We start from the raw sequence: 26971 nt of genomic DNA, 5'->3' as shown, positions 1-26971 counted from the left end.
TTAGGTCCCAAAAGCGAGACCTATTGGCTATGCCAATGCTTGTTTTTTAACTTAGCTGGACTGAAGCTGCACAGGTAAAGGTCCTTCCTCGGTGCCCGGATGTAGCGCTGCACAGACGGCGGGAGATCAAGGCTCTGTAACAGGGTAACCTACTCCACCAGGAATAGACCTCCACTTAACCAGAACAGCAGAGATCAGCACTTCCCATCCTGCCCTTGCCTTCCTCACGCTCTACTGCCAACCATTAGGGTACGTTTTACATACTGGTGATAAATGAAGCACCTGATACCTAAATCTAGATGTTTATGGTCGTTTTTTCACTGTGAGCAAAAGAAAATCATTGATTTTAAATGTTCCTTGCCTTACCCCTTTTGTTGCTGGTGCATTATGGAATTGAGAGCAAGCTGGGCATATGTAAGACAAGCATTGGCAAGGGCATTCGATCTGCTCTCCACAAAAACAAAAATAAAGCCTTCTGCAGTGAAAAAAATCATCAAAACAAAAATGATTGCTTTATGTATGCAATGCATATACGAGAAAAAATATTGGATTGAATATGCAATGGTTTAGTGTACTTTTGAGATGTAAAAGAGTCCCTCATGCAATAATGCAAGCACTCCAAGGAGGCCGAATGACAAACTAAGCAGCCAAAAGCAGAGAAATCTTCCTTTGAAAGGAGTCAGGGCTCACTGTGTGCACATTTGAAAGAATTGCTAACAATAGGTCTGAGCTAGCAGGCCAGAGCTAAAAACAGCACATGCCAAAATGGACTCTAGAAAAGGTTTAGTCACATTTGGCCTTTGCAGGGCTTGTATAGAGGTGACGCCAAACAAGTATTGTACATAGCGACAGCTGTGCTGTTCTTCTTACCAGGCCTTGTCCTTGGTCAGGAAACACAACTGAATGCCTTGTTCGACCACCCAAACTTGTGAGAACTATAGAAGGACCCATAGGACCCGGACCCCCTAGAATGATCCCCGCCCAGCTCCCCAGTTACCCACAAACACCACTTAATACTTTTAGAGTGTGGGTATAAACGGCCATGTTTAATTTTCATAACACACATAAACATGACAATTAATAATGCATATTGATCATGCATATCTCATACTTTTATAAACCAATATTGACAATTTTAATATCTACAATCAAATCATAATCGTATATTCATAATTCACATATTACTTGCTCCCAGCACCGAGGGGCCCTCTGGCTCGGCTCTCCAAATTGGGAACCACGCAAGGCACGACCCACCTGCGTCCTTGAGAGGTAGGCCCCAGCCCTCTGGACCTTGTCCGCCAATTTCTGGGGCCCACCCCTCTACCACCAGGCTGCCAAGGAGGCTAGAAGGGAATAACCAGGGGCCGCTGCGCCCTGCCCCAATTTGTGACCTGGCGCCCATGCTTCCCCAGCCGGTGTCTCCATTTTCCCAGTGGAAAGCTTACCGTCCCTCCCCTCAGTGCTGGCCAAGGGAGTATGTAAGGAGGACTCCCGTTAAAACCTTGCGAGTCAATGCTCTGTGGCCTCTTTACTGCCAAACCCCTCCAAATCCTAAACAACGGGACAGGTGGGTGGGAGTTTGATGAAGCAGCACACACTCCTGGGACCCGGCGCGGAAAAGAGAGGACCGTCCTTGTGGCTCAGAGGCCTAAATAGGCCATTGCTCCTCCCTCTTTCCCGCGCAGGGCCCCAGGCCGGAAATACGTCACAAGGCTGTGACCCGGAAGTACATCCTACTCCGGTCGGTCGCCAATAGGGCGACCTGGCCCGTGCGGGTTGGGCATGGCGTGGATCCCGGGGGCCGGGCCCTAATGGCTCGCTTCACTTACTCTCGCACTTTCCCACATGCACAGGACAAGGTAATCAATCATAGAACCTCAGAGATTCTTGGGCGTTGAGACAAGGGGAAGAGTATGCCCCTTCCCCAGCCAGGCGAATGTGGGTGTGGAAATACAAGGCAAGCAGACCCCAAAATGCTTGGGCGTGCGTGCATAGCGGGCAGAAGAAGGGGTTCCGCAGCATTGGGTAGGATTTACCGGGTGTCGTCAATGAATATACTGGTGTTGATTCACAAGATGCTGAGAGTGAACACAGGGCTTCCAGAAGAGTTGAAAAACAGAGATGGACAGACACACACAAATACACAGAACTATGTAGAAAAGTAAGTACATTGTGTATGTAGGCAAGCAGAGGCAGACAGAAACATATGTACATATAAAGACACAAAAATTAATACAAGGTATGATCAGGGGCGTATCTTGGTGGGTAAGATTGGGGGTGTGTGAGCTTCAGAACTCTCAACAATCACTCTGGTTAAAATACATTATATGAGCAGAAAGGGAGGAGGGGGCTTAAACACCTTACCATACCCGACTTAAAACATCTGTGCCCAACTATTGTAGGGATGGTTTGTGTTTGTGTTGCATGAGTAGTGCACGCCTCTACATTCATTGGCAGTTCCAGATTTGGTTAGAAGAACACCAATCTCCGATCTCATTAGAAGGAGCTTTCTGTCTCTGCTCCTCATCCTGTTCTGTCTGGCCTCCTTCCCTATTTCCAGAAATCGTGGTCCTCCATTGCTAAGCCCCGAGTCTGCCTCTAAAATTGGGAGCTCTGTAGAGAAAACAGTACTGTCATTATCACATGCATTCGCTTCAACTGCAATTGCATTTGATAATGCCTTTTAAGCTGAACGGCCCTTCAGTCTATACAGCGGTGGCTCCTCCGCTATGGCAGAGGAGTGTCGCCCCACCTGCCAACAGCCTGAAAAATAAAAAATAAAACGGTAATAAACCAGTGTTTATTATCGTGTTATTTTTGCTCTAGGAGCCGAGGCTTGGGGGGCAGGGGGATGACAGGCTGGTGGAGGAGTGGTTGCGTTGCAATTCAGTGCGCATGACCGTCTGACTGGCCGTCTCAGGATCGCCAAATCGTCTAAATGGGAATGCAAATCATCAGCTCTCAGGCCAATCCTAACGCTGCTTTCAGCGACATGAAAGCAGCGTCAGTATTGGCCGCAGTGGACTCTGGGAGCCTGTGTCTGTAGTGAAGAGGAGCACGATGCGACAATGTGGCGGGTAAGTGTTTTTTTTTAAATTTAGCTTATTATCTGTCTGTCCCCCTCTACCACGCCTCACGCCCTCACCTCTCTATCGACACACCAGCCACTACTAAGTCTATACACGTCTGACAAAACACTACAGCCATTAGCAGTCTAACAAAAAACAACAGCCATTTGTAATATGATTCTTCCAACACCCTCTTAACATCGAGGACAATGGCCTTTTAGCTTCTCACCAGGCGGGCTTCCGCCCTGGCCATTCTACAGAAGCGGTGGTTCTAGCGGTCTTGGATGAACTCAAGGGCAAGGCAGATGTTAACCTTCCCCAAGCCTTGGTGCTTCTCGACTTGTCCGCTGCGTTTGACACGGTCGACCATTCCATTCTTCTCGACCGTGTCTGCGCAGCGGGCATTCGGGGCGCGGCCCTCTCCTGGCTAGCATCCTTTCTTCAGGATAGGCATCAGGCTGTTCATCTCTCCGGTTTCTCTGCCCCCTCCTGTTCGGTCACTTGTGGTGTTCCTCAGGGCTCTTCTCTTTCCCCGCTCCTCTTTAACCTGTATATCTGTCCCCTTGTTTCTTCTCTTCTCAAGCGGGGGGTCTCTGTATATAATTACGCAGATGACCTCCAGCTTGTCTTTGATCTGTCTTCTTCTCCTGATTCTATTCCCAAGTTCAGTTCGTCCCTTATCTTTATCTCGGAATGGATGAGCGCCAATCATCTGAAGCTTAACCCCGATAAGACGGAACTTGTCCTCACGGGTGGTCCCTCTAACCCTTGGTCCCCTGCACATTGGCCACCCTCTTTTGGTCCCCCCCCCCACGCCCTCTCCCTCTGTTCGTACCCTTGGCATCAAAGTCAGCTCTGACTTAACCATGCACAGCCAGATCAGCTCTGTTGTGTCTTCATGTTTCCTTTCCCTCCGTCTTATTCGGAAAATATCACGCTTTTTCACTACCGACGCGCTTAAATCCATAGTCTTGGCTTTAGTCATCTCACGCCTCGACTATGGCAATGGCCTGTACGTGGGTATCCCCTCCCACGAATCCCGACGTTTACAGGCCATTCAAAACCAGGCTGCCCGTCTCATTCTCTCCCTTCCCAAATCCTCGCACATTACCCCGGTTTTGAAATCCCTTCACTGGCTCCCCATCCGCTTCAGATCCCTTTTCAAACTTGCCTGCTTTGCTTTTCGCGCCCACTCCCGCTCTGCCCCTGCCTACATCACTTCCCTCATTTCTTCCTATGTTCCTAGTCGCACTCTCCGCTCTTCCTCTCTCTCCCTTCTTCATATTCCCCGCTTCCGCAAATCCAGATCCGGGGGCACTCGTCTTTCCGTCTTGGCTCCCCAGTTCTGGAATAGTCTCCCACTTCATCTTCGCTCCATTCCTATTTTCAGCCACTTCCGTAAAGCCTTAAAAACTTTTCTTTTCTCTTTGGCTTTCCCCTCTTAGGTCCCCTGTGTCTCCCTCTGTGATTTCTGACCCAGGTCCCCCAGCGCCAGGAAGCCGCTTGGCAGCAGTGCGCTTTATTAAATATTGTTTTCATTCATTCATTCATTCAACAGTGCTAGTTTGGCTTATAGTGATAGTAAGAGCCAGTTCTCTGAAATTCTCCGGCTAGCCAGGCAAGTTTGTGAATGACGCACCATGCAGAACAGGGAGGTTTCCCAAAGAAGGAACTGAGTGAGTTAGAGAATTGTGAGCTGCCACAAACAAATGGAACACTGCGGTAAAAAATGCTTCTTGTGGGTGGTGGGCAGACCGCGCTTCGACTGTAATCAGTAGTTAGCAGCAGAAGGGGAAGGAAGGGGGGGCTCTGGGGAACCATACATGATATTTACCATTTCTCTGTAGTTCCCAGCCACACTTATTCTATAGTCTTCCCCAAAAAATCAAATCAGATGTTTTGATTCCTGTCTCGTTGGTATTCTGGGACTCGTGCCCTTCTCATTCTTCCCATTTCTACTATGTGGAGTGTTGCTGCTCCCAGCTCACATTCATGGCTTAATTTATAAAACGACCAGGGCTGTCAAAGGTCAGGTTGACAAACACCAGAGCTGTGTAATCTTGATTCCATCTCATGTTTCTTTTATCCAAAACCAGACACTCCCTGGCCCTTTATCTCTCTCTCTCTCTCTCTCTCTCTCTCTCTCTCTCTCAGAGTCGGATTGTGATAAAAAATAGGCCTAGGCACCCGAAACAAGTGGCCCACATTCACAGATTACAGCCTTTCACTAAATATTGTTAGGTTAGTACCAAGGCTAGTTTTGGGATAAATATGTGGTGTGTGAATGAATTTACTGCTTGTAGGGTCAGTCACATTGACCAAGTTTGTAAACACCACTATTCCACTGCAGTTCATTCATACGTCTCTGATGTTCATCTTCAGGTTTATACATCTCTTATAAGCCTTGCCCACGCTCAGATCACAGAGTTTCCTCCCTGCCAATAGTCCCTATAGCCCCTTCTCATTCATGGGGATTGTTAGACCTGACAGCCTTAGGGTGGTCTTCCCAGACTTTTTGCCTGCTTGCCTCATATTTTTGGTGATCCCTTTTTGTTGGCCTTTGTACTCTGGGCACTTTATCCCTGCTAATCAGTGAAAGTGCATGTGCTCTCTCCCCTAAACATGGTTTGATTGATGTATCCACAATTATCACATTTTATTTACTTAGAAGCCCCTAGTAAAGTGCACTACATGTTCCCAGGGCCTGTAACTTAAATGCTACTAGTGGAACTGCAGCACTGCTTGTGCCACCCACTCAAGTAGCTCTGAAACATGTCTCAGACCTGCCACTGCAGAGCCTGTGTGTGCAGTTTACACTGCCATGTCGACTTGGGATTTCAGATTCAGATTAACTTTATTTCCAAGAAATACATTCTTAGAGAAATATTGCATATTACCCAGTTCATTGACATGATACAATTACAAATTTCATAAAACCACCAGTAACTAGCAAGTAATTAAATCAATAGAGCCAACACATAACATCAACCTAAAACGTGTTTAAAATAGTATGCATAGTGAAATATCTTCTACTTATACTCACTGAGCAGTCTGAATTCCACTTATCCCAGATGTGTCAAAAATATTTCAAGGTGCATCAGTTTAACCAACAACATATAAAATTGTTTTAAAAAAAATTTCATTTGTTAACGCTTCATACGACAATTAGCAATGCTGGTGCATAGACATCAAATCTCAGTTATAAGAAATAAAGTGCATTGTGGAGGGCCATAATTATAACAATTCGTAAGATCTTAGTCAGTCTTGTCTCCTTTACAAACCCAGTTACCCAAGTTTGGGACCAATCTCAACACCAGGGCATCTTCCTAATTTGATCTACATCTACGTAATGGTTCAAGGAACATCCCTGCAATCGTAAATGGAACACTGACACCAGTGTAGGACTGCTAAGAAGATGAAATCCCGGCATAGAATGATACAATTTTACGTAAATATTGGCTGATGGCAATGACTACATCCTGGTATCTCAAACCACATATCACATATAAGGTTTAAACCAATTTATCTCAACTGTATCCCATATTTATTAAAAATAGGAAGAAATCTTCTTCCTTTCCTCTAGGAAGAATACACAATCCACCATCAGGTGGCTCAATGAGTATCTTTAACCCCGCTCACATGGACAATGACCCTGGTTCTCGACTATTTTTGCTTTCGGCTCTGGCATCCACCATCCCGGGTCGATTCCTACCCTCAAATGCAGGATTTCATTTTGCAGCATTCTATCTGGGATTCTGCATAGATACGGAAATAGGTCCATGTCCTCCCGAGAAATTAGGACGGGCACTACAGATATCTTGTTCCTCTAATACTGTAGATCCTGGCAAATTTCCTGAGCACAATGCTTAAGAGTGATTTTTAGTTGACTGATTTGTTTTACTTCGCCCCCTTCAAAGCGTATATCAGGAATTCCTAGGCACTCCAACATAACTGTAACTGGGTTCCTCTTACCAGGGAAAATAGGCGTTACTTCAGGGAGAACTAATCCCATGCCAAGCCTTAAACTCCCCTTTTATTACATATACGTCACCCCTAAAGTAGGCCCTCGGCACCTCCTAGTGCAGGGTGCAATGTAACTAAAAGTAGAACATGTGTATTTAAGTTTTACATGTCCCGGTAGTGGAAAATGGCCACATTGGTTTTTCATTACTCTCACAGGCTAACATTGGGGATTCCTTGTTACATCTAATAAGCTGTAATTCCTAATTGAGAGAAGGTAGATATGTTATGTTTTGTACCTATGGAATGGTAATGATAAATCCTCTTTAATGGTAATGTTAGATGTGTTATTACCACTCTGAAAATGCCACTTTTAGAACGTTCTGCATTTTCCTTCTCTTAGCCATTTGGTCTGCTGACGGTCTCTGATCACTGGCTGGGATTGGTGACAGCTGGACTTTGTATATTCCCTCTAGACAGCCACACACAGAAGAAACCTGGGTGTGACTTCATGTATCTACCTGAGAGGATGGGAGGTTGGAGCTGGGCGCAGCCTCACACTTACACCTGAACAGGCTGTGTCCTGTCCACACACAAAGGGTTGCATACACCCCTCTAGTGAGTCTGGAGCCAGGGCAGGAAGAAAGGACCTTTGTGCACTTCAAAGACCCTTCTTTCTTTAAAGTCATCCCCACTTCAAAGGCAGAACTGGGTATAAGTACTGGACTTCTGACCCTAACTACTCATTACACTTCTGGACTTGAACCCACTGTACCAGGAAGAAGTACTGCTGTGCTCAAAGACTGCCACTCTGCTGGAATGCTGCCCTGGAAGACTGCTGTCTTGCTGTGTTGCCCTGCTGCCTGCTGCTTGCTCTTGGTTTAGTGTTGAAGGTCCAGTCTTCATGATCTGTCCCTTGCAAGGTATACGAACAACAATATCTGGTATTATTTACGAGACTAGTAGGTAAGCATGAACAAAACATTGCATGAAAGGAAGATAGGGAGACTCATGGTTTAGTTAAATCTGTCAAAGGCATCATATATTGAATAAATGCAAGAGAGAACAAGAACTTAAAAAGGTACGGACAAATTGGGAACAGTTATTACAGCACTGTAAGCAATACATACGTAAGTAACCCGATGAACTATGTGCACACAAGTGCTCGTGACACTCTAGGTGGACGGCACAGGTGACAAGTGAACAGGGGTAGACGGTGCAAAGTGAAAATGTGACAATGAATACAGAATACTTGAGGTTCACAGGTAAGTACTTACATAAATGTATACAGAGTTAGGCATTTTAGTGAACCAGAGTATATTGCGCCACAAGTTGTGCTGGGATGTCGACGACGTTTCGATCCATGTAGATTAGGATCATCATCAGGACCAGGTTACAGAATGAAGGGTGCTGGACGCGGTGAGAAGAATGTATCGAGGATACTGAGGAGAGTGTAGGTGGGCCAGCGAGGCTTGTGCCCAGCTGAGAGACCACCAAAAGTATGAGGCGAAGGGCTGAGAGGAGTCGGTGAGTGTTATTCGTGCAGGCTACAGGAGTCCAAGTGTTTGCTGGAGCCCCGTGGGGTCTCAATGGGGGAGAACTGATTCTGCTCAGAGGCGATCCTTAGATCAGGAGGAGTCCGGTCAGTGGCGAAAAGCAAGCGTGACAAAACAGAGCAGAAAGGAGGGTAGCGGGCTTACCCGATAGCTGGTGTAGTCTGGGTGGGGCGGGAGCATAGGGTTTGATACTTGGAGGGGACCAAGGGTATAGGCGAAGTCCTAGCGGGAGACCTGGGTCGGACCCCCGATTCACATGTAGCCGTCGGGTGCGATCGGCTGCAAATCCGGTCAGCCAGGATCACAGTGAAAAAGAAATGGTGCCTAACACAGCACTTGCTTTTCTTTTGTTTTTCCCTTTTTGTCTACATCTAAAGTGATTTTCTAGACGTGCTTAATTGATAAAAAATGTGTTTCATATATATATATATATATAACCAAGTCCTCTGTACCAAGTCAATATATATATATATATACATATATATATATATATATGTGGTGCACGGCAAAACACTTATAAGGTCTCAAAGGCGAGACCTATTGACCTGGTCGCTGTTCTCGTAATTCTCTTCCTCCCTTTCCTCTTATGTGCTTTTTTTTTCTCTTGATCTGGATCAGTCTGTTGATGCAAAATAAGAGCAGGCTCCCAAAAATGAGTGCCGGTGTGCCTCACCTGCAACCACAGGCTCAAATTTAGCACCGCTCACATTACAGAATAAGGGAAAGTACACCCTATGCTCAGCAGCTGGTGTCAGAGAATGCGCGTTCCCTCTACTCTGCCATGCATGTAGGTGGTTCAGTCTATTTAAAGCAAAAGTGTGACAGGATAAGAAGGGGCTGCAGGAGCTCTTTTTCACAGCTGACGTCACAAGCACGTGTCTCATCCATGTCACCTCTGGAATTAAACAACAGGGCTTGGGGGGATGTAAGCTTCTTCCCAGTGAAGACCACCTTGGAGCTGTCAACATGTCCACCCTGGAGAAGTGGGTTCTAACCAAGTTTCGCTTGCATAAGACCTGGTTGGTGCACTCCCTCTCTGACGCACAATATTCTGTCCAAAGGCGAAACGGACACAGCTTGGGAGACAGTGAGACGAGTGATGCCACCTGATTAGCGAAGGAGAACAGTAAGGCTGTCCAGGGCTCTCAGGATTCAGGGCTCTGGTGGTTAATAGAAGTGGGAGGAGATCCTATAACAATCAAAGTAAACCCAGAGAGCGCAGCTTCCTTGGCCACTGAGGGCTCCCTCGGGGGACTCTGCCCACTTTACCTGAGCTCTCTGCAGGCTTGAAGAAGGGATCCAAGTGACGAGCAATGATTGGACATGGAGTAGGCAGCAAATGATGAAGGAAAGCAGACAGCTAGATAGGTCGGTAGGTTCTATAATTGGTAGAGACACTGGCAGGCTTGATTGACATTAATGTGTTTTTAGACCTCTCGTTCCATATACATATCTTAGCTATGAAGTTTTTTTTTAAATATTTTTTTATTTTATACAGAAACCAAAAAGAAAATACACAGTAATGATAACACATCAACTCGACAAAATGAATAGATGTCACCCAATCCCCTGTGTCTACAGTACACATGCCCTCCAAAATGCTCTAAAATGAATTCAAGAACGCTCTAGTCGGCCACTCTACCCTGAAACATCATTCCACACCTTAGGTAAAACGTGTTAATGAATGATGCATAACTAGAAAGAATTGTGAATGTAACCAACTAATCAATCCACTAATACTACACAATGCTAAATGGTAAAGTCTGAATCTGCCATAGCCGTACCATGCTGTTCATAAACTCATTAGAGATAGTATCCTTGACCTGCTTGACCTTCTGCTATCAAAAGACCTGGGCCCTGATGTATTCTATGGAGGTCATTTCTCTGTCTGTCAGGGTGGTGGAGGACATTATGTCTACCACCCTGACAGACAGAGGACAGCCATATTTAGAGATCAGCGCCCGCCCAGCACTGATCTCTGTACCTTCAGAGGAACCGTACCTCCGAGGCACCACTTTCACAGCAGTTCCCCAGAATGTATCAAAGGGATGGATGTCTGTCGTCACTTTCGATGGACATCACCCAAAATATTTGTTTTTCTCTCCAAAGTGATTTCATAAACAATTACTTTGATTCTCACACCTACGTAGCTTTTCCCTAGGTGTCGGGGTTATTATTTATATTTTTCTGTTCATCACCAAAGGTTTTGCCTTCCAGTAATGGACACAACAAAAAGAAATCAGATCATCAGCCCAAAATTGGGTGAGCGGTGTTATGCCCTTACTCTGATGGCCAGAACGCCGTCAGGCCATCAGAGTAATCCATTGATGGAGCCAACTGGGCCACTCTCATTGGGACGCTGATGGTCTGTCCAGCTTACAATAGGGTGGGTGAACCAAGAGTTAGGCTGACAGAATACTCCATCCTGTTGGTGACGGAGTAACCACTCCGCCAAACTCTAACTTGTACCCCTAGTTTTTAAAACTACAGTAAGATTTGTAAACCTCCAATTCACTGGCATCAAAATTATCGGCAAATAATAGGACCGTCATTGAAAAAGTCAAGGAAAATCAACCCGATGAGGCCCATGGCCAGTACTTAATTTGAAAGCGAAAAAAAAGTGCATTTCATAGAAGGATGCTGCTGGCACTGCCAAATGCAGCAGTTGTCAAATCTCAAGAATGCAGAGTCTTGGCTTCACCTCATGCCTCTTTCTTCCACCAGCCTACACTTCCTGACTCCTCATCTCAGTCTTGCAGGTTCTTTTCCATCTTTCCTGTCTTGCCTTGTTTCTCTTTTTCTAGCTTTCTCTTCCTCTTTCTGTCTTTTCTGCCTTTCTCTCTCTCACCCTGGGCTAAAGTCTGAAGTAGAAAAATAAGTCCCTGTCCCTAAAAATGAGGGTGCCCACCACTTGCAACCACCGACACAAATTAAGCACTGCACATAACAATCACACCACCAACCAAACTATTTCAGTGCATCTCCTGAATATATACTTCTGCTGACAAGACTCAGGCCATCAATGGATACAGGAGCACTATGCTCGGGAGCCATCACATAGCACAAACAGAGACCCTACCCATTCCAGTAATAATGTTTATCAGTAGATCCTTACAAATGAGCAAGGGCCATGTTGCCTGGAGTACCCAATGATCATCACATCCTCAAAAAAGAGCAGTTGGTCTTAGTGTGGCCGTACAACTACAACCCTTTAGGGGAACTCCTGTGGATCTCAACAATCCTGAAAACGTAGTATCAGAATTCCTCCAAACCCAAGTAAATGCCTATAATGTCCTCAATACAAACAAACCAAGCTTCTTCCTAGGCAGAGGTCAATGTCGGGGTGAGCTGCTAGAGTTTGCAGCATGAACATCCTCAATATACTCCACTCCTCCTCTTCGACCTCTCTGTCTACATTTAATATGATGCACTACAATGGACTTCTCAATCACCTTCAATCGGTATACATCTCAGACGACTCTTGCGAATGGTACAAACCCATATGATGACAGCAAAAAGTTAGACTTGGAGACCTGTACTCCCCATTTCACGTGGTCACATGTGGCGCCTCTTAAGAAGCTCTCCACTGCTTCGCCTTTCACTCTTCTCAGGTCCAATATCTTGGCTTCCAGTCATAGGACAAATACCTAAAACATTCCGGCGTATCACACAACACAGGGACCAATCTCAAATGCCTCTAAAGACATCATGGATGGGCAAAAGTAGCCAAACCGCCCCAAAAAAATCAACAACTTCAAAACGGGTGTGCAAATCCTAGGCCCAAGACACCTACTTATACAAATTAATTTGATTTATCAGCCCTCAGCATCTTGGGAAACACAGTACATATCAGCACTGAAATACGAGCAATAATGCAAATTAAACTGATTTACCATTCATTCCTTTAGAAAACAATCCCAAAGCACTGGGTGCATCAGCAAATTGTGCCTGGACTATGGCGATGCTATTTACGATGGCCCTCCACAAATCAAATACCAAACAATGTTAAAAATATTAGAATTAGTCATGTCTCATTATCAGGCAAAGGAAAAAACAACTATCTCATCCCATCTGAGAAGGCACTAATGACTGCCCATGCTATCCAGAATTTATTTTAAGAATCTGTGCCTCACTTACACATACATAAAAGGCTCAGCGCCCATGTAACTGCAAAAAAAGATCTGATCTACCAAATATTGTGCCCAAGACACTCCAATTAAGAAAACCTCCTGAGGATCCCAGAAAAAAATACATAATCTGAAAAGACTGACACTTCACTATCACTCACATCTGCCTCTGGAACACCTTTTGTTGGACATCAGCATCAACCAAGAAAGTCTATTCTTCAGAGCGGAACTAAAACCCACCTCTCAAAAACCCACCAAGGTTGGTGGCTCGTCCGCTGCCACCATCTAATGGCTATCAAATGTTATTATATACCACACAGTATGTCCTGATTACACTGTTATGCTTTACTTACAGCGTTCTACAGCACGCAAAATATATAAACAAAAGAAATAGATTTCAAGAAAGGTCCTGTGTAACCCTGGGCGTAGTTCGCGGAGTAGCACTACGCGAAGCTACGCAAAGTGCACTTCGCACTACGCGAGCTACGCGTAGCACTTCGTGAACTGCGTAGTACCCTGTTCGCACTGTACAAGATGCCGTTTTCAATGATTGCACAGTGCGGACAAGCATCCGGCACTGTGCAATCATTGAAAACGGCATCTTGCATAGTGCGAGCTGTAGTTTTCTGCCGCTCGAGTAGATTTTTACTCGAGCGGTAGCTTTCTCAACGCGGACTGGTAGTTTCTCATCGCGAGCGGTCGCGAGCATACGCGACCACTCGCAATGAGAAACCTGACCTCCCCGCGTTGAGAATCTCGCCGGGATGTTTATTTTCCACGCTCGCGATCGGCAACTTGATGTTGCTGATCGCGAACAAGGAAAAAGTCTCGCCGGGATGTCATTTTGCTTGTTCTTGGTCGCCAACTTGATGTTGAGGACCGCGAGCAAGCAAAAAATGACCGCTGCACTACGCAACGCTACGCTACGCATGTTTGCACTGTGCTACGTGCAATTCGTGTAGCGCAAACTTCGCAAACTACGCGAGCGTAGCGTAGTGCTTTGCCCAGGCTTAGTCCTGTGTTTATTCGCCGTTGGCTTGATTAAAAGTGCTGAGTAAGAAATGTTAGTACGTTGTGTGTCATCGCTGGTTCTTCACCATCGAAAGCACCTGGAATCCCTGGATGTCCATTTGTTTAGAATCTCCGTTTATTTTCCATTTCCTTCAAATTGCTTTTGCACTTTGAATGTCTATGCACATACCTATACAAATACATTTACTTTACACTTTGTAGTTATGCTTCAGCTCCACATTTTAATGAAACGGTATTTTATGATTCACCTACAACTGTGGGCCATGTGAATGAATCTGCAAAAAATTTGGCACTCGCTTAGTATGGTAAGCTAAGGTCTGGCATGCCAAATTTTATATATGTTCCATGCAGGAGAAGAAAAGTTAAGTAGGTCCCATAAAAGCTATGTTTTCCCATTATATCTCTCATAGGAATTTCTTTCTTGCAGCTACAGCAAAATCTGATTTACAGATTAACACCAAATTTGGCTTGAAAGTTGAATTTTACTCAGAAATCATGATTTATTTAGATTTTGAGATGTAAGCGTTTGAAAAAGGAGAAGGTAGACTTGAAAGGGTTAAGACTTTAGAATACCTTTGCTGTTAAAATTGTGTTTCTGTCAATCATATTTAAATTTGTATGACAAATGTGATTGATGAAGGGGATGAAATATGTTTTTCAGTCATGCTGAAAATCATGCCGTGAAAAAAAAATCCACAGCGAAGAGGCAGCACAATGAGAGGTGCCTGAGCCCAAAGGAGTGCTGGGGGCACTCATACGTGTGGGAATTGGGGACAAAAACATGAAAAAAATACAAGTTTGCTAAGGTAAAATTGGGATTTTCATAAAAATCATGATCACATAGCCATCATTTTGCATCTGTATAAAAGGCACCCTGTTATCAAAAAAGGTGATTTTCACATACATTGTAATTTTTACAAAAAAAGCCCAGGTTTGAGAAAAGATGCACAGGCAGGTGCTAGAAGTCTCTGCTGAAGGACGGGCCCTGCAGCCAATCCCCATGCACTTCGGGGGTTGTCATGCCCACAGCGGATTGGGCACAGCGCTGTCAGGGAGGCGCTACGAACGTATGCTGCGCTGAATGCGTATATATGGCAGGTGAATGGAGTGCATCATCAAAAAGCAACGAAATTTGTTTAAAAACAGCACAGTTAAAGGTTAGTCATAGTTCCACTAACGCAAGCCCGGAAATCTCTGGAAATTGCCAATTACAGAATGCAACACGAACCATAACCATAACTCACGCCGCTCGAAGTGCTCAATACACCACTTTGGCAATAGCACAGGGAAAAAAAACGGTGTTAAGGTAAAATCACATTGCTGAGCCTGCCTATTACGATGGTTATTAAATTAATTGTTACATGCAAACTGTGAGGCAGTAATCAGTGTCTTTTTGTAAGTTTGCTGTTCGGTGGTAAACTGGAATTTGGCCTTTGCACTGCAGTAATACATTTGTGAATATGAGTTTATTTGTACATTAGTACAGTTGCTCTAAATGACATGTTTTTGGGCCACCTTTATTTTCACTACCATGGTACATGCATATTTAGGTCCACAAAGGTTTGTTCTATGATGTAAAGCTGAAAACGGGGTCATATTCAAGCTAGTCTGTTCAAGTGTCTTCTTAAATATTTCTAAGGCTATGTACAGAAATTATTAATTTTAATATAACATTCAATTCAGTACCGTAATCTAATGTACTACCTTGAAAACATGACAAGTTAAAAAAAATTGTGGGGGAATTTTAAAGACTCATGTTACTTTTAAGTGTTAAGTCTAGCATAGTTTACATGATGGCTCGGCTAGAGATTAACAGTACAAATCTGGTGCATACGTTTTTCTACAGACAATGCTAATTTCTGCATTCCCCGCAGATGTTGGCCATTTCAGAAAGTTGGTAAAAAAAAATCCCATTTTGAAAGACTACAAATCTTTTCTATCAGTGTCAGGATTTCCATGTAAACAGCATGCATGCTGAAGCATCAGAAAGAGGAAAAGAAGGCCAAAGACAAGAGGCGAGCCCACAGCATCCACTGTGACCATGGACTAGCAGCATAGTCGACCCTGACGGATGTATGATTCATTACAATAGCAGCTTTACTGTAATGCAGACTGCGCTTTTAACAAAATCCAAGGCCTTTGCCACTCAGTAGAGCATCTCTTGTGCCTACTAGGAAAGGATGAGATAAACACATCTGCTCTGAGGGGGCAAATGTGCCAACAGGTTGGGCAAGACCTGTCAGACGTTTGAGGGACTCGGGTCCAAAATTGTATGTGGCAGGAACACTAGTCCCCAACTTTAAAAGATAAGTAGCCCTCAGGGATAAAAATGTATCTGGCGGCTTCAGCATGGGGCGCCATTTTATGGCATGGCTGTATCTTGATATCTCATCATTTATAAACACACGTCTGCTTTAAAATCTGTACATCATCAGGTGGTGAACAAGTGTGAGGAGTGGGGCATCACGCCCTCTCTGCACTTGCATGCCATGTCCCTGCTGGCAAGAGATATCTGTCTGAACAGAGGCGTTGACACCAGGGCACACACAGAAAGGCTCAGAGGCTCAGGAAGATGTGTGTGTGCGCGCGAGGGGACCTTATATGTATCAATTCATTGGCTTTCTAAACATCCGGTCAGAAATGATGACAGTAAGTAAAAGGAATGCTGCTTACTTGCTTTCGTTAGTGCTGGGATTAGGGGGGACGAACACAAATGCACATTTTCGACAGTCAGGAATGATTTCAGATATTTTTCAGTGATTCGGTCGGCCTCCATTGATTAACAAAGCTATAGGATCCTAAGAAGAACTAAATGGCAACAACTGAAAAGGATCTCTAATTCCATTAGAATAAATGAATTACCTCTTTAAAAACAAAACGTATAGTCCGAACATTATTTTTGCAATAAAAAAGCCATTTTTAAATGTACTAATCAAACTTTTCTCTCCTTTGTTTTAAAATGATGTGGATTATTAACCGCAGGCCTCCTTTATATGTGGAAAAGATGCATGTGGTGTACAAAAATTACAATTACCTTTAAAGATTCATTTCACATTTCTACATGTAATACTATCGATTTCTTTTGTTATTGTAGAACACAATATAAACATAACATGATCACAAACCTCCGTGACCCCCGGGAAGGATTACTGCACTTGTGTGCACTTTTCCTAATGTGTCACAAGAAAGTGGTATTTCAGCACTTTGACAGTGATAATACTGGATGATTTGCAAACACAAAGGATATCTTTCCATTTGTCAATTAATGTTTTTTTGCGCATGAGAGGCATTATCAAATGTTTATAAATGCATGCAATTGATAGTGCCACAAATTCATTGCTTATCGTGACAAACAAGTAATTAGGAAATGTGTGGACTACTGTACCTAAGATGGACGTCAGCACGCTTTACATAATTAACAATGGGCAGCGGTCTGGATCTCCAGTACGGTGGTAAATCAGGCCTCTTTGCAATACCTTGGGAGACGAAGAACAATATGTTAAATTATATATTTATTTCAGCATCATAGGTAGAGTAGCAACAACTGAGCGGAGTACAGTGTTGAGTAGGAGGGAAGAAAATGCAGTTAGGGAGACGGGCGAGGAAATGAGAGAATAAGAGGCAGTCGGTTGGAACAAGATAGGTAGAGAGGATGATAGAGGGGATCAGGAAGAGAATGAGGAAAAGGAAAGTCAATTATAAGTCAAGATAGTGTTTAAATAGGTAACTTTATTGTGTGAAAATTAAAGAGATCTGCAGGTAAAGAATTCCAGAAAGATGAAATTGTGACAGATAAGGACTGGTTGGTGGCTTGAGCTTTAAAACATACATGTGCATGCCTATAATGTTTACACAACTAATATGGTACACTGGTTATGACCAGTAAATAGACCCATTCCCATTAACCCTTTCGCCGCGGCGGGAATTCCGCCGCGGCGCTGGGTGGTGCGGGGGGGCAGCGCGGTGGCCCGGTGCTCATGACGGAGCCGCTCCGTCATGAGCCACAGTTGAGCTGTGCTCATGACAGAACGGTTCCGTCATGACTCCGCCCACTTGCGTTGTCCCCCCGCACAGGCGGGGAAACAGCGCCGCGTAGGCGGAGCGGCCGCCAACGGGCGTGTCATGACGGAACCGTTCCGTCATGAGCACACGGCAACCGTGGCTCATGACGGAGCGGTTCCGTCATGAGCGGGGAAGGGGTTAAAGTCAAAAGCATCACTTCCCATTTGACATAGGGATGCCATTGTACATTTCTATGCCAATTATGCACTCTTGGGACTGGAATGTCCCCTGCATAATGTACAGTCATGCCCCCAGCTCTGTGTGCCCAAACTAAATATGCATATGGCCATGTCTGAACTGGGGTGGCGGAGTGAGCTAAAGAATGATGATGGATTAAACCCAGATCAGTTGACTGGGGGTGAGCGCTTGCAATGTTCAACACTCCGTCCATCATCCCCTTTGGTTTTGCTACATTTGAGCTCTGCCATAAATAAATTGGCAACATGGAGAAATAGTGCATTAAATCTATTCTGCTAAATTGTTTGCACAGTCAACATGTATATCTTATGGGGTGAAGGCACCTGTTGTAGAGGTCTTTGTGTGCCCAGAATATCTCAGTGAATAATAACTCTTGGGATGAGCGCATTTGCTTTAGAGATCTCTGTTTTATCTAGTCCCATCCCAGTTTTGAACCAAAGTAGCACAGCATGTTAATATGTCTCCTGCATAGCAGATCATGTAATATGCAGATGACACATTTTTATTTTATGTAGCCAGATAAGTGGGTTACGGCTATTAACACAGAGATCATTTTGTTATTTACAGTTCATAAATTGTATTCCTTCTAATATAGCTCAGGGATCTTTGAGCGACATGTAACGCTTATACGTTGTAACCCTCACTAACTTACGTAACACATTCTGCACATTGATTTACACACTCATGATTTATTGTCAATATATAATGTGTAAATGGGATCTAAAGTGCTCCGACACCCTACATATGGATGAGTAGCACTATCAAAGAAATAAAAAACAAAATTGCGGTATTTAAATTATTTGTGTAAATACTGTAACAAACCAGCACATCTGACATTATTATAGTGAATGCATATCTCTTATATACAGGGACTGAACAACATCAAAATCATGCCCCTCTTAAGTACTGTGAAGTGATAAGCTGTGAGCCTTTCTTTCCCCTCCATTACATTTGCATCTAGGTGTGAGGCTCCTGATTGCACCCAGCCAGAATACTGGAACAAAAGGAGGCCTGATGGCCCTGTAACTTCGGCCTTTGTTATGGCTCCAGCTGAAATCTGCGCAATGTATAAACTATTTTAAGTACAATATTTGCGTCATTTTTTTTAAGCAAAATTGCCTTGCCTTGCTCATAAATAAAAAGCTTTTGCTGGGTTCCTAAAAATTCAATGTTTTTTTTTTAATGGATATTTCTTAATTTTGTAGCTATTTAATATGTCATGAAGCTTACTGGGCAATCAACGTTGAATAGCTGATGCAGCACCAGTAGGAACAAAATTACAAGTGTGTTTCTTTGTGGACGTTTATGAACCTATGTTATGTGTTTTATATTGGAAAGAGTAGAGCCAAAGCAGTCTTGCCTATTACTCTAGACTTGTTTGGCAACCCAGAAATTCGATGAAATATTTTATGAGTTTTCCTTCATGAATGCCTATAAGAACTGTATTTTTAATCCATTTATCACAGGAATAGTGCTAAAAATTGCACCAAAATACACCTATTAAAAAAAAACCAATTCTCATGGGAAGAACTGCCCTGAACCCCCCTTATTGACGTTGGGCTCGCTCGTTTCACCCACTTGCTGGCATTCATTGATTCTTATGCGTACGCTCCATCAGTTTCAAATTCCACCAGCCGCCACTGGCTGTACATGGCCCTGTTTGCTGAGCTCTATTTGGGGAGATCCCCGGGACAGCAGTGGAAAAATGCTCTCAACCCCAACAGTTGTGGCCCAGTAACCCCTGGCTGCCATGTGGCCTCCTACAAAAGGATCTGATAGTCACAATCTATTTTTGGGCCATGTTCGCTTGCATTCTGTGTGTAAGAAATGACAGCTTGCATCCTCTGTGCTGGCTGGTTGATGCTAGACAAAATTGATAAATGAGTGGTTTATTATGGTTCCGGGAATCTGAAAGAATGGTGTCCTGTTTGGCCTTTTCCAGAGCCATTGGACACACAATTCAAGGTACCAGAGGACAGCATGCTCATATGACCTGGGCCCAACCATTAATTTGGCGAATCTGGTTCGCGTGCATTATACCCAGGATCACTGGAATAATGCAATTGTAGAGGAAGGTATTTTCTACATCATTAGAGATAGGCTGCACTTGCACCTTAATCACCCCATTGGATGAATAACATGCAGATTTTACCCAGACACAGTGTTTCTAGCTTAGGCCAATCACAAGGTACGAAAAAAAGTTCTGCATGTGGTGTGCACAGTGGTAGACTCTTTTCAGTGGTCAATTTGCTGCTGGCTACACTATCATAGGTACTACACTGGCACTAATGAGGTGAATGTTTTTCCCAGGCAGTATTCATGTGTGTTGAAATGATCAAATAGCAAAATAATATTGCCAGACAATGTGCCGCATTATGCCAGATAATTTATTGTTCCCTGCTGCATAATTCAGTCCTTTCATCGCAACATAATTCAAGCGGTCCTGCTTATTCCATAATCCTAAATGTCTGATTTTACTGACTTAAATTCGAGGTGACACTTTGGAACATGCTAGGGGCGGGCCTGGTGGGCGTGGTTTCTCACCAATGCCATCATAGCACCATTGAAAGTGTCAAGGCCAGCAACAGGACATGCTCATTTATCAAGTGCAATTTCATTGGTTTCTTTGCTTTCCTCTCCTTAGGAGTCGGCGTGCTGCCCAGGGGCGTAACACAGGCCCCCGCAGCCCCCGCAATGCGGGGGGTCCCAAGCTCCAACGGGCCCCCTCGGCACTGCACTCTGGCCAGAGAGCTCCTGATTGAGCCCGGAGGGGACCCCTCTACATACCGTGCAGGGAGGCCCCCTCACTTTTTGTTACGCCAGAGGCGCTGCCAGATGCATGACTAACATCTTTTTAACATCTCTTAAGGTTGCTAGGGATTGCATCAGGTGCAATCCAGCTTCCTCTTCCTGTTGTTCTATATAATGCCTTTATAATTAGAAACTAAACAATGGTGGCCTTAAAATCGTAAAACTAATATGCGGTACAAGCTCAACGGTATGTCTCCCAGTGGTCAATGGAGTCCATAAACTATAACATTCGAAAGCAGAGTAAATGTGCTGTATCACACATGCAGGCTAAACTTGCGGTGCTACACCAGAGTGCTCTAGAGAAGGCACCGTTCACACAAGTAACATGTACAGTGTTAACAGCAGCATGATGGTGTTTCTACGCAAGACAAGAAGCAATCCACATGCAGCTTCGTGCTGCCGACTGCAGTGGGGCTACTAGGCGTGAGCAAAGAAAGTAAGACATTCCGTATTATCGGGAAAGCTTTGCTGAATAGAAACTAGTAGAGAAACGTTTGGAAGGAAGGCCAGCCAGACAGAGTTAAGGGCCGATTTACAAAACATTGGCTGCAAAATACTGTTTGCAATTTGCAACCAGTATTTTTACGACCAGTGTGGAGTTTTTGAAGCAATGGACAGTTTGCAAAATTCCCATTTGGAGGGAACTGTAATCCAACCTACCTCGTGAATATCAATGAGGAAGGTCACAAATTGCAACTTACTCGGATTGGGTGCCATTACAGGGATAATGGCCTGCTGGGGTCAGCAGACCACCAGGGCTGTGATCCCATTCAAAACACCAGCCCCTTTTTAGGTCTCGCGCCTAGCGATGCAGTGCGCAGCCCTGCTCACGCAACGAGAGTCCTTTTGTCCGGGGTTTGAAAACGGAGCCTGGAATCGCACCCGCTCGTGCGTGTGCTTTTTCCTTTTGGCTTCTGCGATTGGCCTTTGCGTGTGTGTTTTTCACAAAGACGGCACGCAGTAGGCCAGGCGGGCGCATTGCTCCGCCCATGGCCTATTGGTGTCTATTACGCGCACCAAAGGCAATGTGTTTTTAATTATCGTGCCCAGACACGGGCGCGATAATTGAAAACACATGTTTCGCTGTGGCGCGTCCGCACCAGTTGTGGGCGTGTTTTTTTTTTAAACTCAAGGAGCCTCAGTACCAGCCCCTTGAACTCAGCTCTGACAGGTTCACAGCACTCGGCCACAAACGCGACATTTTCTTGTTACTTGTTTTAAAGAGAACCCGTGCCGCGCTTTTAACGGCAACTGCGCACCATTATTATTAGCGGCTCGCCGTATTTACATTAGTTATTTGTTTTTAAAAGTTCATCCATTGAGTTCTAGCTCTTTAACTTTAATATCGGACATTATTGGTGGCTGCACCCCATAGAACGCCTTGCTGAATGGAGAGAGAATTGAAAGAAAGTGGCACGCTGATACGCATGCGCGCAATGGGGCACATGAGCAGTATTGACGACGGGCATCAGTGTCTGCAGTGGGACATGGGGCAGCCTGCCTGGAGGCAGCATAGCCAGCACTCCGTAAGCGTAGAAGAGCCCAGTAGCGAGGCCCGGTTAGTACACAGATACCTCACAAGCACCCCTCCCACTGCTTTTAACTGCATCAGCACTGCAGGTGTAGGACAAGCCGCCAGCCACTCAAAGTCCACTAAGGTGCCACTCGGCAATCCAGTTGCAGGGTCCAGCGCGAAGAAGCCTGGACATCGAGGCAGGACACAAAGTAGTGTCAGGAAGCAAGGGTGCTTTATCTCAGACAGCAGCTCTAAGCATGCTGGGACTTGCAGTTTCACTTCTGTCACAAGTGTGGACTTACTCGTCCCAGCATGCCTCACGCAGCTGACTGCTCAACACTGGCCTACACCCCCCCTTTATGGAACAAGACGGAGACGATGCGCACAAGCCTCCAGCCTACTGGTTCATATGTTATTTAAAGCACTGAACAACAGCATAACCAACTCCAATAAACACTGCACGGTGGCCCGTAACTCAGCAGCTTAATGCACCTGCTACAGAGTATGTGCCGGTATCAGAACCGTCTTATGCACAGCCTCAAAACAGCCGGGAGCGAGTAGCGTATTCTAATTTATTGATTGTACCCTGCTCAAGGCAACTGCGGGAACTATTCAAGGCTCTGGGGGTAAACTCCACCTGCAGCAAATGGAACAACAATTGTTATTCGGCAGCAGCTGTTCACCTCCTCCTGTGGCTGAGTAGCGACTTACTAATTAATTCGGATTCCCCCACCCCCCAACTAAATGGTACTCTTGTTATCGACCTAGAAACATTAAAGGTGCATCAATGTGCGAACCAGTGAAAGCGCATACATCTGTGTTGCTAGGGCATTAGCGATCGGAGGTGCCACAGCCCACTCTGGCCACAGATGGGTGGTGAGGCCCTCAATACTATTTTTGTCACCGTATTTCTGGCAGGTGTCTTTTTTCCCCAAACGAAAGAGCTGCGTTTGAACATGCTTAAGTAGCGTGTCTGAACTAACATTTGTTTTTCATTGGGCTCGGCATTTTTTGGTTAAAAAGACAACAGCAGCTGATGACTTTATTTCTTAAAGGAAGAGTACAGTGAGTTGGGCACACCGTTACCAGCTCAGCAAAATAGGTAACATTATCTCTAGGCCAGAAGATAAATAAAGCTTTTAACAGTTCAACCAACCTACATCACCTACAGTTCATATAAAAGTCCCTATTTGTAAGGCGTTACTTTTAAACAGGATACTCAGGGCTTTATTCCGTAAACATGCAACTTTCCCTAAATTACCCTTCACTACATTTGTCAAACTTGTCAGCTTTTCTGCACTCTTGCCACAGTATCCCTGTGCATCTCACATTTACTCCTTTCTGTATTCTTCACTCCTGATACTCCTTTCTGTATTCTTCACTCCTGACTCTTGTATACTATTTCTCTCTCCTTCATACTTCCACAGCCTCCTGTAATTTCTTTCTCTCATCCATTTTCTACTAATTTTTCCTGCGATATCTTTAACACTCTGTCTTCCATTTTTCCACAAATCTACTTTCACTCTCTCTTTTTCGGACACGCACTCGCTGTCAGCCATCCCCATTCTCGGAAGAGCTCTGCTCCTGTTTGGACATCAGCTTCTTTAAGGGGCCGCTGCACAGGGCCGGACTGGCCATAGCGGGCACTGGGCATTTCCCCGGTGGGCCCGCCAGGGTCGGGGCCGGTTTTGTTACCGAGGGTTGGCAAAATCGGCCCCCTGTAACAAAATTGGCCGAAACCGGCCCTAGCAAACTGCTCGGCTGCACTCCCCTTAACCCCGGGGGGGGTAGCTGAGCAGTTTGCAAGGGCCGGTTTCTGTTCCCAGTCCTGCCCTGCCGCTGCACATAAACAAAAAACATTCAACGTTGCTTTTTAGGACACATTTAGGGGAATGAGAACATGACACTTCTTTCAGCTTTTCACAACACTCTCATCCGGGGTGGGCAGCCATCAGCAGAGTCCCGCTGGTGCCGAGTGAGTGGATTTTATTGTAAAAGGCGCCTCACGTTTCTCCTTACATTTTAATACATAAATCAGAGAGCTGCAACAGCCTGTAGGGAAGCACCATCCTCGGCTGCTAAACAGGTTGGCCGCATATCACACGTCATCTCAAGCCGCGCCTTGGGAGCTCATACACTCATTCTACCTTTGCATTATGGAACTTGTAGTCTTATAATTACTGGAAGAAAAGCAGCATTACATTGACAGAATGGAAACACTAAAACCATGGCTGTGTACGCTCTCTGGCTCTCTCGGAAGAGCTCTGTTCATTTTCCTGCGATAACTTTAACACTGCGGGGCATATTCTCAAGCCCCTATCTCCACGTGAACGTCACTTTTGTTGACGTTCCGGTGGCGATAGGGCCTGCGCCCTATTCTTAAGGCAGTGTTAACCCACTTAAGGTGGCTTAAAGCCACGTTTAGTGGCTTAACGCTGCCTTGAGAATAGGGCCCCTTTCACGCTAAACATATTGTGAAAGGGGGCGTGCAGTGGGTGTAGCAGTGGGCGCATCACCGCAACACCCATTGAATTCGATGCTGCCACCTATTATCAAGAGCGGCGATAATAGGTGGCAGCGCCGAATTTAAGACCAGAAAAATCCTGGTCTTAAGGTGGCAAAATGAGGGGGAAACGCTACATTTCTCCTCGTATTTGCTATTTCCATGTGGGCTGCCTTGTGCAGCACACATGGAAATAGCAAAATGTCAAGGTTTGCATATGTACAGGAAGGTGTCCCTTCCTGTACATAAACAAACCTTTAAAAAAATACCATTTGTAACTTACATGTCTGCTGTATGAAGCAGCACACATGTAAGTTACTAAACTGCATTTTAGGTTTGTTTATGTGCAGAAAGAAACACCTTCCTGTACATAAACAAACCTCCCTGCTTGCAGACACCCTTGCACTCTGGTGCAAGGGTGCCTGCGTTGGCGTTAAGTCGTGAGACTTAGCACCATCGCAGGGGGAAACAGCAGGTTGCACCACACATTGAGAATAGGGTGCAGCCTGGCATTTCCGAAGTGGCGGTGAGAGGCGTTAAGCCAAGGAGGCTAACGCCTCTCACCGCCACTTCCTCGTAAATATGCCCCTCTGTCTTTTTTCCCACAAATCTGCTTTCATTTTCTCTTTTTCGGACACGCACTAGCTCTCAGTCATCCCCATTCTCGGAAGAGCTCTGCTCCTGTTTGCACATCATCTTCTTTAAGGGAACAGTGCACATAAACAGGAAATAATCGACTTTACTTCTCAGGACCAATTTACAGGCTAAAAACATAAAACTTGCCTTTTCAAACTTTCACTCCCTCAAACACAAGCTCTCCTCCTCTTCTTAGGGTGTTTTCTACATACTCAAAAATAGCTCTTTAAGCATCTGTTGCCTGCTCTCTTATTCTTTCTCTTTCTCACACACTCTTTCTCCTCCTCTATCTTGATGTCAATAACCACTACCTTCACAAACGAACTATCCCTTGCATTCTTCCTTTCTATCGCTTATCTACAGCTCTCACTGCTATCTATTCACCATGCCACATAATTCAACTAAACAAATACACAACACACAGTTCCACACTACACAAATAAACAACTAACAATTACAATACAACACACTTAATTCCACTACACACCGCAAACATCCACTACACTACAAAACAAAACACATAGGTAGAAAACATCATTTACAACACCAATAGCTCTAACTCTAACAAATATGAAACATATTGCATTATTAATGCTTGTCTTTTCTTTCTTTAAACACAATGTTCACTTCTCCTGCTCTGCTGCTGCCCCTCCCCCTTTCTTCCTCTTACTCACTCTCTCGCTCTGTCTCACTCCTCCTCACTTGCGGAAAACCATTACTTCAACAAATGGTTCTTCCTCTCTTTCCTCTCCTTTCCTTTATTTGTTCCCCTGTGAAATGGATCGAAAAAAACAATAACAAAAACACTTTGCCTTTAAATGTCTTCTTTTTCAGAAGTGCAGCCTCTGGGCGGAGAGAAAAAAAAGGGTTAAAAATACTAAAAATTAACAAGCTTTTGCAATTCAGTAGGTCTTACGTTCCTGAAAGTTTGAGCCATTTGCCTTGCAAATAATAATGCAACGCCAATAGCTCAAACTTTCAGTAATGCGAGACCTATTGCATTGCAAATGCTTGTTCTTAAAGGAAGCAGGGCTGTGGGACCACTGCCTATTCACCAGCAAATGTTTTTTTTCAATTGACAAAGGGGAAGGAGTCGTTTGCAGACATTTACCCTTTTGCGAATGACTTACCACACCAGCTTAGGGGTTGGTAATTTTTTGCAACCAGAATTTGGTCTCAAAACACTGATACATCTCTTAAAGAATCACTGTTTGGAAGAGAAGACTACAACACATGGCTAACAACAAAAAACACTCATGGAGGGTCTAAGGGGAATAATCTTTAACGACCAGGCAAACTCCAAACCCCCAACAACTACACAAAAAACAAAAGAGGAGAGAGCCGGTCAAAATGTAAAGAAACTGGGAGCCAAAGAGAAGAAGACAGATTCAGCCCACTAAGTTGAGACAAATCCCATCAGCCCACCGTTTTGGCAGAACATAATCATCTGGGAGTAAGGTGGATCAACTCATTGCAGTGCACCCTATTTCAGGGGAACCATC

At 44.7% G+C, this 26971-nt stretch overlaps 1 protein-coding gene across 2 annotated transcripts in view; it reads right to left on the bottom strand.

Annotated features, from left to right (window-relative positions):
* LOC146860845 (uncharacterized) overlaps positions 1 to 26971 on the bottom strand; it is a 442566-nt gene that overhangs the window by 121423 nt on the left and 294172 nt on the right. For both annotated transcript variants that reach the window (XM_085644807.1, XM_085644808.1), the window contains one exon: positions 17129 to 17219. The gene's annotated coding sequence lies outside the window, so the exon portion shown is untranslated. The remainder of the gene's footprint in view (positions 1 to 17128; positions 17220 to 26971) is intronic.

Source organism: Triturus cristatus, chromosome 3_1, assembly GCF_964204655.1.
Source record: "Triturus cristatus chromosome 3_1, aTriCri1.1, whole genome shotgun sequence".
In the NCBI taxonomy this organism is placed as follows: domain Eukaryota; kingdom Metazoa; phylum Chordata; class Amphibia; order Caudata; family Salamandridae; genus Triturus; species Triturus cristatus.
This window is presented reverse-complemented; position numbering and strand designations above follow the sequence as displayed.